Consider the following 13739-nt stretch of genomic DNA (forward strand, 5'->3'; position numbering starts at 1 on the left):
GCCGGAGTGCGTTTAATTCAAGGACCCCCCCCCACCCCTCAAACCCCCCACCCCCCAAACCCCCCACCCTACCCCCTCCCACCACCCCACCACCCCCACCCTACCCCCCACCACCCCCCACCACCCCCATCCCCCCACCCCCCACCCCCCCTTGCTTCCCAGCCACCCGCCGTTGTCACGCGGCCACCCAGCCTCATCACACAGCCACTCACCCTCATCACACAGCCACTCACCTTCATCACACAGCCACTCACCCTCATCACACAGCCACTCACCCTCATTACACAGCCACTCACCCTCATCACACAGCCACTCACCCTCATCACACAGCCACTCACCCTCATCACACAGCCACTCACCCTCATCACACAGCCACTCACCCTCATCACGCAGCCACTCACCCTCATCACGCAGCCACTCACCCTCATCACACAGCCACTCACCCTCATCACACAGCCACTCACCCTCATCACACAGCCACTCACCCTCATCACACAGCCACTCACCCTCATCACACAACCACCCACCCTCATCACACAGCCACTCACCCTCATCACACAGCCACTCACCCTCATCACACAGCCACTCACCCTCATCACACAGCCACTCACCCTCATCACACAGCCACTCACCCTCATCACACAGCCACTCACCCTCATCACACAGACACTCACCCTCATCACACAGCCACTCACCCTCATCACACAGCCACTCACCCTCATCACACAGCCATTCACCCTCATCACACAGCCACTCACCCTCATCACACAGCCACTCACCCTCATCACACAGCCACTCACCCTCATCACACAGACACTCACCCTCATCACACAGCCACTCACCCTCATCACACAGCCACTCACCCTCATCACACAGCCATTCACCCTCATCACACAGCCACTCACCCTCATCACGCAGCCACTCACCCTCATCACACAGCCACTCACCCTCATCACACAGCCACTCACCCTCGTCACAGCCAGTCACCTTCATCACACAGCCACTCACCCTCATCACACAGCCACTCACCCTCATCACACAGTCACTCACCCTCATCACACAGCCACTCACCCTCATCACACAGCCACTCACCCTCATCACACAGCCACCTACCCTCATCACACAGCCACTCACCCTCATCACACAGCCACTCACCCTCATCACACAGCCACTCACCCTCATCACACAGCCACTCACCCTCATCACACAGCCACTCACCCTCATCACACAGCCACTCACCCTCATCACACAGTCACTCACCCTCATCACACAGCCACTCACCCTCATCACACAGCCACTCACCCTCATCACACAGCCACTCACCCTCATCACACAGTCACTCACCCTCATCACACAGTCACTCACCCTCATCACACAGCCACTCACCCTCATCACACAGCCACTCACCCTCATCACACAGTCACTCACCCTCACCACACAGCCATTCACCCTCATCACACAGCCACTCACCCTCATCACACAGCCACCCACCCTCATCACACAGTCACTCACCCTCATCACACAGCCACTCACCCTCATCACACAGCCACTCACCCTCATCACACAGCCACTCACCCTCATCACACAGCCACTCACCCTCATCACACAGCCACTCACCCTCATCACACAGCCACTCACCCTCATCACACAGCCACTCACCCTCATCACACAGCCACTCACCCTCATCACACAGCCACTCACCCTCATCACACAGCCACTCACCCTCATCACACAGCCACTCACCCTCATCACACAGCCACTCACCCTCATCACACAGCCACCCACCCTCATCACACAGCCACTCACCCTCATCACACAGCCACTCACCCTCATCACACAGCCACTCACCCTCATCACACAGCCACTCACCCTCATCACACAGCCACTCACCCTCATAACACAGCCACTCACCCTCATCACACAGCCACTCACCCTCATCACACAGACACTCACCCTCATCACACAGCCACCCACCCTCATCACACAGCCACTCACCCTCATCACACAGCCACTCACCCTCATCACACAGCCACTCACCCTCATCACACAGCCACTCACCCTCATCACACAGCCACTCACCCTCATCACACAGCCACTCACCCTCATCACGCAGCCACTCACCCTCATCACGCAGCCACTCACCCTCATCACACAGCCACTCACCCTCATCACACAGCCACTCACCCTCATCACACAGCCACTCACCCTCATCACACAGCCACCCACCCTCATCACACAGCCACTCACCCTCATCACACAGCCACTCACCCTCATCACACAGCCACTCACCCTCATCACACAGCCACTCACCCTCATCACACAGCCACTCACCCTCATCACACAGACACTCACCCTCATCACACAGTCACTCACCCTGATCACACAGCCATTCACCCTCATCACACAGCCACTCACCCTCATCACACAGCCACTCACCCTCATCACACAGCCACTCACCCTCATCACACAGCCACCCACCCTCATCACACAGCCACTCACCCTCATCACACAGCCACTCACCCTCATCACACAGCCACTCACCCTCATCACACAGCCACCCACCCTCATCACACAGCCACTCACCCTCATCACACAGCCACTCACCCTCATCACAGCCAGTCACCTTCATCACACAGCCACTCACCCTCATCACACAGCCACTCACCCTCATCACACAGCCACTCACCCTCATCACACAGCCACTCACCCTCATCACACAGCCACCCACCCTCATCACACAGCCACTCACCCTCGTCACACAGCCACTCACCCTCATCACACAGCCACTCACCCTCATCACACAGCCACTCACCCTCATCACACAGCCACTCACCCTCATCACACAGCCACCCACCCTCATCACACAGCCACTCACCCTCATCACACAGCCACTCACCCTCATCACACAGCCACTCACCCTCATCACACAGCCACTCCCCTCATCACACAGCCACTCACCCTCATCACACAGCCACTCACCCTCATCACACAGCCACTCACCCTCATCACACAGCCACTCACCCTCATCACACAGCCACTCACCCTCATCACACAGACACTCACCCTCATCACACAGCCACTCACCCTCATCACACAGCCACTCACCCTCACAACACAGCCACTCACCCTCATCACACAGCCACTCACCCTCATCAACAGCAACTCCCCTCTCATCAAGCAAGCCACTCACCTCATCACACAGCCATTCACCCTCATCACACAGCCACTCACCCTCATCACCAGCCACTCACCTCATCAACACAGCCACTCACCTCATCACACAGCCACTCACCCTCATCACACAGCCACCCACCATCATCACACAGCACTCACCCTCATCACACAGCCACTCACCCTCATCCCACAGCCACTCACCCTCATCACACAGCCACTCACCCTCATCACACAGCCACTCACCTCATCACGCAGCCACTTCAACACCTCATCACACGGCACACTCACCCCGCATCACACAGCCACTCACCCTCATCACACAGCCACTCACCCTCATCACACAGCCACTCACCCTCATCACACAGCCACCCACCATTATCACACAGCCACTCACCCTCATCACACAGCCACTCACCTCATCACACAGCCACTCACCCTCATCACACAGCCACCTCACCCTCATCACACAGCACTCACCCTCAGCACACAGCCACTCACCCTCATCACACAGACACTCACCCTCATCACACAGCACTCACCCTATCACACAGCCACTCACCCTCATCACACAGCCACTCACCCTCATCACACAGCCACTCACCCTCATCACACAGCCACTCACCCTCATCACACAGCCACTCACCCTCATCACACAGCCACTCACCCTCATCACACAGCCACTCACCCTCATCACACAGCCACCCACCCTCATCACACAGCCACTCACCCTCATCACACAGCCACTCACCCTCATCACACAGCCACTCACCCTCATCACACAGCCACTCACCCTCATCACACAGCCACTCACCCTCATCACACAGCCACTCACCCTCATCACACAGCACTCACCCTCATCACACAGCCACTCACCCTCATCACACAGCCACTCACCCTCATCACACAGCCACTCACCCTCATCACACAGCCACTCACCCTCATCACACAGCCACTCACCCTCATCACACAGCCACTCACCCTCATCACACAGCCACTCACCCTCATCACACAGCCACTCACCCTCATCACACAGCCACTCACCCTCATCACACAGCCACTCACCCTCATCACACAGCCACTCATTCACACAGCCACTCACCCTCATCACACAGCCACTCACCCTCATCACACAGCCACTCACCCTCATCACCACAGCCACTCACCCTCATCACACAGCCACTCCACCCTCATCACACAGCAATCACCCTCATCACACAGCCACTCACCCTCATCACACAGCCACTCACCTCATCACACAGCCACTCACCCTCATCACACAGCCACTCACCCTCATCACACAGCCACTCACCCTCATCACACAGCCACTCACCCTCATCACACAGCCACTCACCCTCATCACCCAGCCACTCACCCTCATCACACAGTCACTTCACCCTCATCACACAGCACTCACCCTCATCACACAGCCACTCACCCTCATCACACAGCCACTCCACGCCTCCTCACACAGCCACTCACCCTCATCACACAGCCACTACCCTCATCACACAGCCACTCACCTCATACCACAGCCACTCACCCTCATCACACAGCCACTCACCCTCATCACACAGCCACTCACCCTCATCACACAGCCACTCACCTCATCACACAGCCACTCACCTCATCACACAGCCACTCACCCTCATCACACAGCCACTCACCCTCATCACACAGCCACTCACCCTCATCACACAGCCACTCACCCTCATCACACAGCCACTCACCTCATCACACAGCCACTCACCCTCATCACACAGCCACTCACCCTCATCACACAGCCACTCACCCTCATCACACAGCCACTCACCCTCATCACACAGCCACTCACCCTCAGTCACACAGCCACTCACCCTCATCACACAGCCACTCACCCTCATCACACAGCCACTCACCCTCATCACACAGCCACTCACCCTCGTCACACAGCCACTCACCCTCATCACACAGCCACTCACCCTCCGTCACACAGCCACTCACCCTCATCACACAGCCACTCACCCTCATCACACAGCCACTCACCCTCATCACACACAGCCACTCACCCTCAGTCACACAGCCACTCACCCTCATCACACAGCCACCTCACCCTCATTCACACAGCCCACTCACCCTCATCACCACAGCCACTCACCCTCGTCCACCACAGCCACTCACCCTCATCACACAGCCACTCACCCTCATCACACAGCCACTCACCCTCATCACACAGCCACTCACCCTCGTCACACAGCCACTCACCTCATCACACAGTCCACTCACCCTCATCACACAGCCACTCACCCTCATCCACAGCCACTCACCCTCATCACACAGTCACTCACCCTCATCACACAGCCACTCACCCTCATCACACAGCCACTCACCCTCATCACACAGCCACTCACCCTCATCACACAGCCACCCACCCTCATCACACAGCCACTCACCCTCATCACACAGCCACTCACCCTCATCACACAGCCACTCACCCTCATCACACAGCCACTCACCCTCATCACACAGTCACTCACCCTCGTCACACAGCCACTCACCCTCATCACACAGTCGCTCACCCTCATCACACAGCCACTCACCCTCGTCACCCAGCCGCTCACCCTCATCACACAGCCACTCACCCTCATCACACAGCCATTCACCCTCATCACACAGCCATTCACCCTCATCACACAGTCACTCACCCTCACCCTCATCACCAGTCATTCACCCTCATCACACAGCCACTCACCCTCACACAGTCCTCCCCTCGTCACACAGCCACTGACCCTTATCACACAGCCACTCACCCTCATCACACAGCCACTCACCCTCATCACACAGCCACTCACCCTCATCACACAGCCACTCACCCTCATCACACAGCCACTCACCCTCGTCACCCAGCCACTCACCCTCATCACACAGCCACTCACCCTCATCACACAGACACTCACCCTCATCACACAGCCACTCACCCTCATCACACAGCCACTCACCCTCATCACCCAGCCACTCACCCTCATCACACAGCCACTCACTCTCATCACACAGCCACTCACCCTCATCACACAGCCACTCACCCTCATCACACAGCCACTCACCCTCATCACCCAGCCACTCACCCTCATCACACAGCCACTCACCCTCATCACACAGACACTCACCCTCATCACACAGCCACTCACCCTCATCACACAGCCACTCACCCTCATCACCCAGCCACTCACCCTCATCACACAGCCACTCACTCTCATCACACAGCCACTCACCCTCATCACACAGCCACTCACCCTCATCACCCAGCCACTCACCCTCATCACACAGCCACTCACTCTCATCACACAGCCACTCACCCTCATCACACAGCCACTCACCCTCATCACACAGCCACTCACCCTCATCACACAGCCACTCACCCTCATCACACAGCCACTCACCCTCATCACACAGCCACTCACCCTCATCACACAGCCACTCACCCTCATCACACAGCCACTCACCCTCATCACACAGCCACTCACCCTCATCACACGGCCACTCACCCTCATCACACAGCCACTCAGTTTATCTCCACCATCACCAACCTCACCATTTCTCACCACCATCCCTCATCTTCGTTACCCACCCGATAACCCATCCACCCAGCACCACCACCATCATCACCCAACCAATCATCCTCCCTCTTTCCCTCACCAATCACTATTTCACCCTCCCTCAGCACTCACCCACCCACCATCACCACCACCACCCTCTCTCCCCCACCCACCATAATCTCCCCCAACCCACCACAATTTCTCACCATAAACATGCACCATCATCTCCTATATTTTGCCAAACAAAAAAACAAATTCCTGCAAATAACTCAAATGGAATATACACAGCAATCATCGCCCACTACTGCCAACATTTTTTTGCAGAGTTGTACGCCTCAGTGAGGCTTATCCTGGTTAAACATGCATAATAATAATAATAGGTTTTACCTTTTCTGGCAATTAAACATGCGTTAAGATGTTCAAACACCAAATATAAACTAATTCTAGATTTGAAGCTTTCGTGATTGCAAGGATTTATACTCTTAGGTTTTTTTCGGTAAAGTCACGTAGGTAAAAAATAAAATTAAAAGTTAATAATGGAAATAAAATAAAATAATAAATCACGACGTTTCGGAGGCAACACAAGTCCCACCTGATGACGGAGACTTGTGTTGCCTCTGAAACGTCGTGATTTATTATTTTATTCTATTTCCATTATTAACTTTTAATTTTATTTTTTACCTACGTGACTTTACCGAAAAAACCTAAGAGTACCAAATAGAAACCTTTTGCAAGGCATCAAATCTGCATTAACCACACGTACCTATGGCAAAACGTGCAAACCAACAAGCCGAGAGGGTATAACATATTCTTACTTTTAATCATTTTGTATACTGACAAAAAGGTCCCGTAGAAATAATAAAATTAGCCCACGGAATCATGCAGCCTCGTCACCCAATCGCCCCCCACCACCCCCCCACCACCAGCCAGTGCCGGATGATCCTAGTAGCAAAAGTAGCTACATATGTAGTGAGTTCAACTGAGTAGCAGACGTAGACTTGTAAGCAACACATTTATATAACGCCAACACACGGGGTAACTGCCCCTTAACAGAATAACAACCTATGGTGGTGACCACCAGGCCAACTACACTAATCACAACGTAACTGGTGCAGTTAGCCTGGTGGTGACCACCAGGCTAGCTACGCTAGTTACCACGTGACTGGTGTAGTTTAGCTGGGTGGTCACCACCAGGCTAACTACACTAATCACAACGGAACTATCTACTACGGACTGGACCACAGCTCGTTTCCAGGTCCACGTGTTGGAGACTCGGCAGAACGTAGACGAAGGCTTCTTCAGGATGAACAACAACGCCGATTCCTCTGGGGGACCCGGCTTATATCCTCTGCGGCGTGGCTGGCTCCTCCCTTGGCCACGCCCACCTTCCAGAACCCTCCAGCAGGAGCTGGACCCCGACCACGTGACCACACCTAGCCCCCACTTGGCGCCCCTTTGTAGACTTGACTGGTCACGTGTCGTCTCGGGTAAACCTGAGTGCCATGGCCTTTAGTAACCCCTTTCCTACGGCCGGCACTTCCACACCCTATCCTGTAGGGGCTGGCACTGCACGCCAAGCGTGGTGCCATCCGGCGCTGTCACTCAGCGCTGACGGGGCCCCTCTAGCGCCGGTACTACACCCACATCGCCGTAGTGTTTGCGATGTTGCTACACCGCATGCCGTGCCTCTCGAGGGCCGGCACTGCACGTTGACGTCACGCGATGCCACTGCACGTGTATGTAGCTACGGGCCACGCACTTTCAAGGTCCCCGGCGCTAAATGCTTTCAAGTTATCAATTCCGATTTTAGTGATTCTGCACTTGCTCTATTACTGTAGTACTTTGCCGCCTTCAACTTTTTACGAACGTAAAAAAAAAATCAAATGAAAAAATATAATTACTTTACGATTCCAGTTAAAACATTTGTGGTTTAATATTTCGGTGTTTTTTTATATTTAGGGCCCCATTTATAACACATGCTACAGGCCCCGCACTGAGCTTAATCCGGCACTGCCCCCAACGAATCAACGAAGTTACGTGTCGTGAAATTCATGAAGGCCCCCCCCCCCCCCATTCGTCCTATGTGCTGACCAAATTTAAACGAAAGCACACCTTTCCAGGCACGTGTTCTGTTAACGCAGTCACTGCATGGGCTGTTTGTTGGTCGCAGCAGGACTGGATATTCCACACGTGGGTCATCCTGCAATCCATCCAACGCTCAGCTGGAACTGCTGTATGCAAGAATAACCAAGGTTGTAAGGGGATACTGCAGTGGCAGTGCTGCACAAGGGCAAATGAGAGATCTCTTTGCTGCGGAGAAGGGCCGTTGCCTGAAACGTCATCAACTAAATATGTGTACATCGTTTTAGGGGCAGCGTTATTGACGAATGCGTTGTGTTTTTTTGTTACGTAAAACAAACGGACGGCTGACTGGTGTACATTGAATCCACTTGAAACTCCGTGACCAGTACGCTACTTATCGAGAGACACTTCCATTATGCGATCATTGGAATGCGTATAGCGTCTAAATGGCTAAGCATCTCAAGATTACGTGCGGAGCATACGCATACATAAACAGTGCATTCTGGCAAGCAAAATAACAAAAAACCCCAGAACAGATTCAAAACAAAAACACATGTTGGGCAGATCAAGCAGTCGCGTGACACACACCACGCGTGTGTGAGTCCGCGCAGATGGTGGTGATCCGCACTGTGATGTGTCGTGATCTTTGGCAACAACGGCTACTTGGGTTTTAAAGCTTTCGTGACTGCAGGGATTCATCTTCTTGGTTCTTTCGGTAAAGTCACGTAGAAGGGAAATAATAAAACAATAAAAATGAAACATAATAAAATAATTCTCACGACGTTTCGGCTACAACGCAAGCAGCCGTCCTGCCATCCTCAGGTGAAGAATTCATTCAATCTTCACCTGAGGACGGCTGCTTGCGTTGTAGCCGAAACGTCGTGAGAATTATTTTATTATGTTTTATTTTTATTATTTTATTATTTCCCTTTTACGTGACTTTACCGAAAGAACCAAGAAAACGGCTACTTTGGTTTTATGCAACCAGCGCAAGGACAGGGAGAGGAGAGATGATTAATAAGGAGACGAAAATGTTGCAACGTCATGCCCGTCAACCCATGCGGTTTACCCGTATTCTTGTGTACATTGAAATTAAGTTTTTAGGTCCATACGCCGCACATCCGTTTCAACACAGGCAACATTTTGATTGTCTATTTGCTTGTGTTTCTCCCTCGTGATGGGACTTTGTAGGATGAACGTTGAGATATACAAGGGGCACGGGGTGACCAATAAGGTCTGAGTTGTTCTGTTATAAGGTAAGGGCACTGATGAATGGGTTGACGGGTATGCAAAGTGGTGGAACAATGCCGTCGATTATCTATAGCTCAAGAAGCTCCCGAAGGTCATCAAACTGCAGCGTGGACAACAGCAGCAGGAGAGCATTCTAAACGACAGGGGGCAGCAGATGAGGAGTGACCTTCCACAGCCATAATTAATTCGATGCCGGTATGAATGGCTATGGGGCCGTCCATAAATGACGTCACACAATTTTGGACGATTTTTGACCCCCCCCTCGTCACACGGCGTCACAAAAAGTCAGACCCCCCCCTCAAATATGACGTCACAAAGCTCTGCCCCTCCCCACAAAAAACCATATTTCCATTTTGGAAATAAAACATGCTTCAAATCGCTTTAAACTTCTTGTCATTGTAGTGCGTATTTAATGTGGCGCTGCACTCTGATGTTGTATGAGTGTTGTTCTAACAATTAGTGTTGTTATAACAATTCTATATTTGTTTAAAGTTGCGCATTTTGATGTGACGTCACATTTCTCAAACCCCCCTCCCTCGTCACACATCGTTACAAATGTCTGACCCCCCCCCCCAGGTGCGTGACGTCATTTAGGGACCGCCCCTGTGGACGTGAAGGAGTCGTGGCGCAGTCGTTTACGCATCGCTCTCTGAGACGCGGCCACATCTGACATCGGTGGGGAGATTTTATATTTCAACCGGTCATGGTCCTCGAACCTCCCTCCCTCTTTACAAAAGCCATACCAAGTACGGTCAAACAACTCCCACGATCGTGTGAGCATCCATCCAGGAATGGATTGATAGGTTTTCTGGAAATTTTAAATAACATTTTTTGTGTACACATACGTGAATATGCTAGTCGATGAACGAGCCAGACGTAAAGTGGGCCACCAAAACAAATCATGCCAGTGGACATCCTCATCGACTGGAAAACTGTCACTCACCTCTCAGTGCTACTTGCAGTTTAACGCCTATCGTCGTTTATCCTAACTGCATGAAAGGCTGCACAAGGCTAATTCCGTGGTCAAATGCACCATAAAACGGTCTCATCTTGAACACATACACTCATCGCGTTAATCATCCGTCACTCACCGCCTTTAAGTGATGCTTGCTACATTTAAGCACCAAAGCACTTCTGCTGACCCTAAGTAAAACAGTAAAAGGAGATTCTAGATTTGAAGTTTTTGTGACTGCGAGGATCCATAATACTCTTTGGTTATTTCGGTAAAGTCACGTAGGTGAAAATAAAATAAAAATAACTATATCACGACGTTTCGGAGGCAACACAAGCTTCCGTCATCAGGTGGGACAACCCCAGCAAAATTGTTTTTACTCTAGTGGGCAGAGAGAGTTGTATGTGACAAGCGATTATATAGGGTAAGAGCAAGGGAGGAGGGATGCAGGGGGGGGGGGCGTGTGGAGTCGGGGGAGGGGATTTAGGCTGTTGTTATTTTTTTCTTCTTGGTTCTTTCGGTAAAGTCATCACATAGAAGGGAAATAATAAAATAATAAAAATAAAACATAATAAAATAAGATAATTATTTAATTCTTGTTTTATTTATGTTTTCTTTTTCTTTTTTTTATTATTTCCCTTCTAAGAGAGTAAGATAATAATTTTATTATGCTTTATTTTTTATTATTTTATTATTTCCCTTCTACGTGACTTTACCGAAAGAACCAAGAAGATGAATCCCTGCAGTCACGAAAGCTTTAAATCGAAACTGTTGTCGTTATTTACTAAAAGAGAGATGTCACACGTGGCATGCGCCATAGTCGCGTGTAACATATCTATGGGAGCAACGGTGGCGTGAATGGTTATGGCACTGAACCGCGGTGACCCGAATTCGATTCTTGGCGACGGTCATTATTGGTGGCGAGTAATATCTTAACCAGTCATTCACACCCCCCCCCCCCCCCACCTGCTCCACCGCTTCCAACCACCCTTTTAACCTGCACCGACGAACAATCATGACAGACATCCACTGCAACATGAATTAAGTGCATTTGCAAGCCCGGTACGTCGCGACTCAGCGATCAGCTGTTACCGCCAACAAGCATTCTCGTTTAGTGGTGAAGTGTTCGGAGTTATTGATCTGGTAAACATTAAAAGCTGGGCCCTTTGATGTTTTATGGCCTGATTAAATAAAAAAGAAATACCCATGGGTCTCTGATTTGTTTTTTTCAAACGGCAGGGAGGACATCTGTGCGTTCTAACCTTGGAGATCAAAGATCAAATCTGTGTTCTAAATAGGATACTAGACAGACCACGAACACTTTGAATTTGACCATCAAGAGAAAAATCATCACCAGCCATTTTCTATCCACTCCTGGATGGTCTCTCCCCCCCCCCCCCCCAGACCATCGCTAACCCATTCCAGTCGTGCGATGAACAATCCCTCTTAGCTCTTGCGCATGAGCTAATCTCATCGCTCCATCTCTCTGCGGTGGTCACTCTTTTATGCGTTCTCTCCTTTGGCCGCACATTCCATTACCAGTCTCAGTTTTGTTGGCCATCGAGCCTTCTCGTGACGCATCTCTTGTGCAAGCCCTGCACTTTCAGTTTGCATTTATTAGGTATGAAGTATTGGAATTGACGGCAGGAACTTCTTGACGGGTAACACACTTTTATTAAATCTTGACGTGTCACAATACAACGGGTGGTCTCTATCCTTTGGACTATACACTCCACTTAACTCGTGTAGACTCTATGCTTCTGGCTACACACAATACACTTGACTCGTGTAGACCCTATGCCTCTGGCTACACACAATACACTTGACTCGTGTAGACCCTATGCCTCTGGCTACACACAATACACTTGACTCGTGTAGACCCTATGCCTCTGGCTACACACAATACATTCGGCTCGTGTAGACTCTATGCCTATGGCTACACACACTACACTCGCCTCTGGGTTACACAGAGTCCCGGTCCCGTTAGGACAGCGGGACTAGGTACCGCAGGGCCCTATGTCTTCATCCCCGTCTTCATTCTTCGCTGGTTACATACTGCCCTTACGCCTGTGTGCATTCCCTTTTATAGCCCCTGCTCACGAGAGACGGAGCTGATGCGGACGTCGACGTGAGCATCGCTCCTTAGTGAACCAACCACGACGCACTCTCTCTACGATCCGTTTTCCCCAGCGCGTGTTAACACTACTCCACCAATCACACCGCGCTGCCACCCGGTCACTCCCTCTTAGCGCGTCACCGGCCCACAGCCAATCAGTACCCCGTAACCCACGACCCCGCGCTGACCCCTGATCCTCCACCGTCAGCGCGCGTCACCACATACACAGCCAATCATTACGCGCTGGCATACGATCCCTAATCCCAGCGCGTATCACCACTACATCACCCCCTCCCACATAGCTTGCAGCCGGCCCGGCTGTTAACCAACAACACAACCTAACGTCAACGCAGTAATAAAGAAACCCCCCCCCCCAGTGTGCCCCGTAATGCAACAACAACAACACAACAACAACACTTAAATAAGAAGCAATATACAGCCCGACGAACAACACAATAAAAGCGAACACCAGAAAACGAACGCGCCAAGTGTCTCTGTGACTAAACGCAGTGACGAGGCGCTCCGGCTGCCTCGACTCCTCACGTGGTAGGTCATAAAAAGTAGCGCGACCTAGCGCGAGTCCGTCTGGCCG

This window comes from Lethenteron reissneri, chromosome 27 (assembly GCF_015708825.2).
Source record: "Lethenteron reissneri isolate LAM-NWPU_2019-01 chromosome 27, ASM1570882v1, whole genome shotgun sequence".
NCBI classification, from domain to species: domain Eukaryota; kingdom Metazoa; phylum Chordata; class Hyperoartia; order Petromyzontiformes; family Petromyzontidae; genus Lethenteron; species Lethenteron reissneri.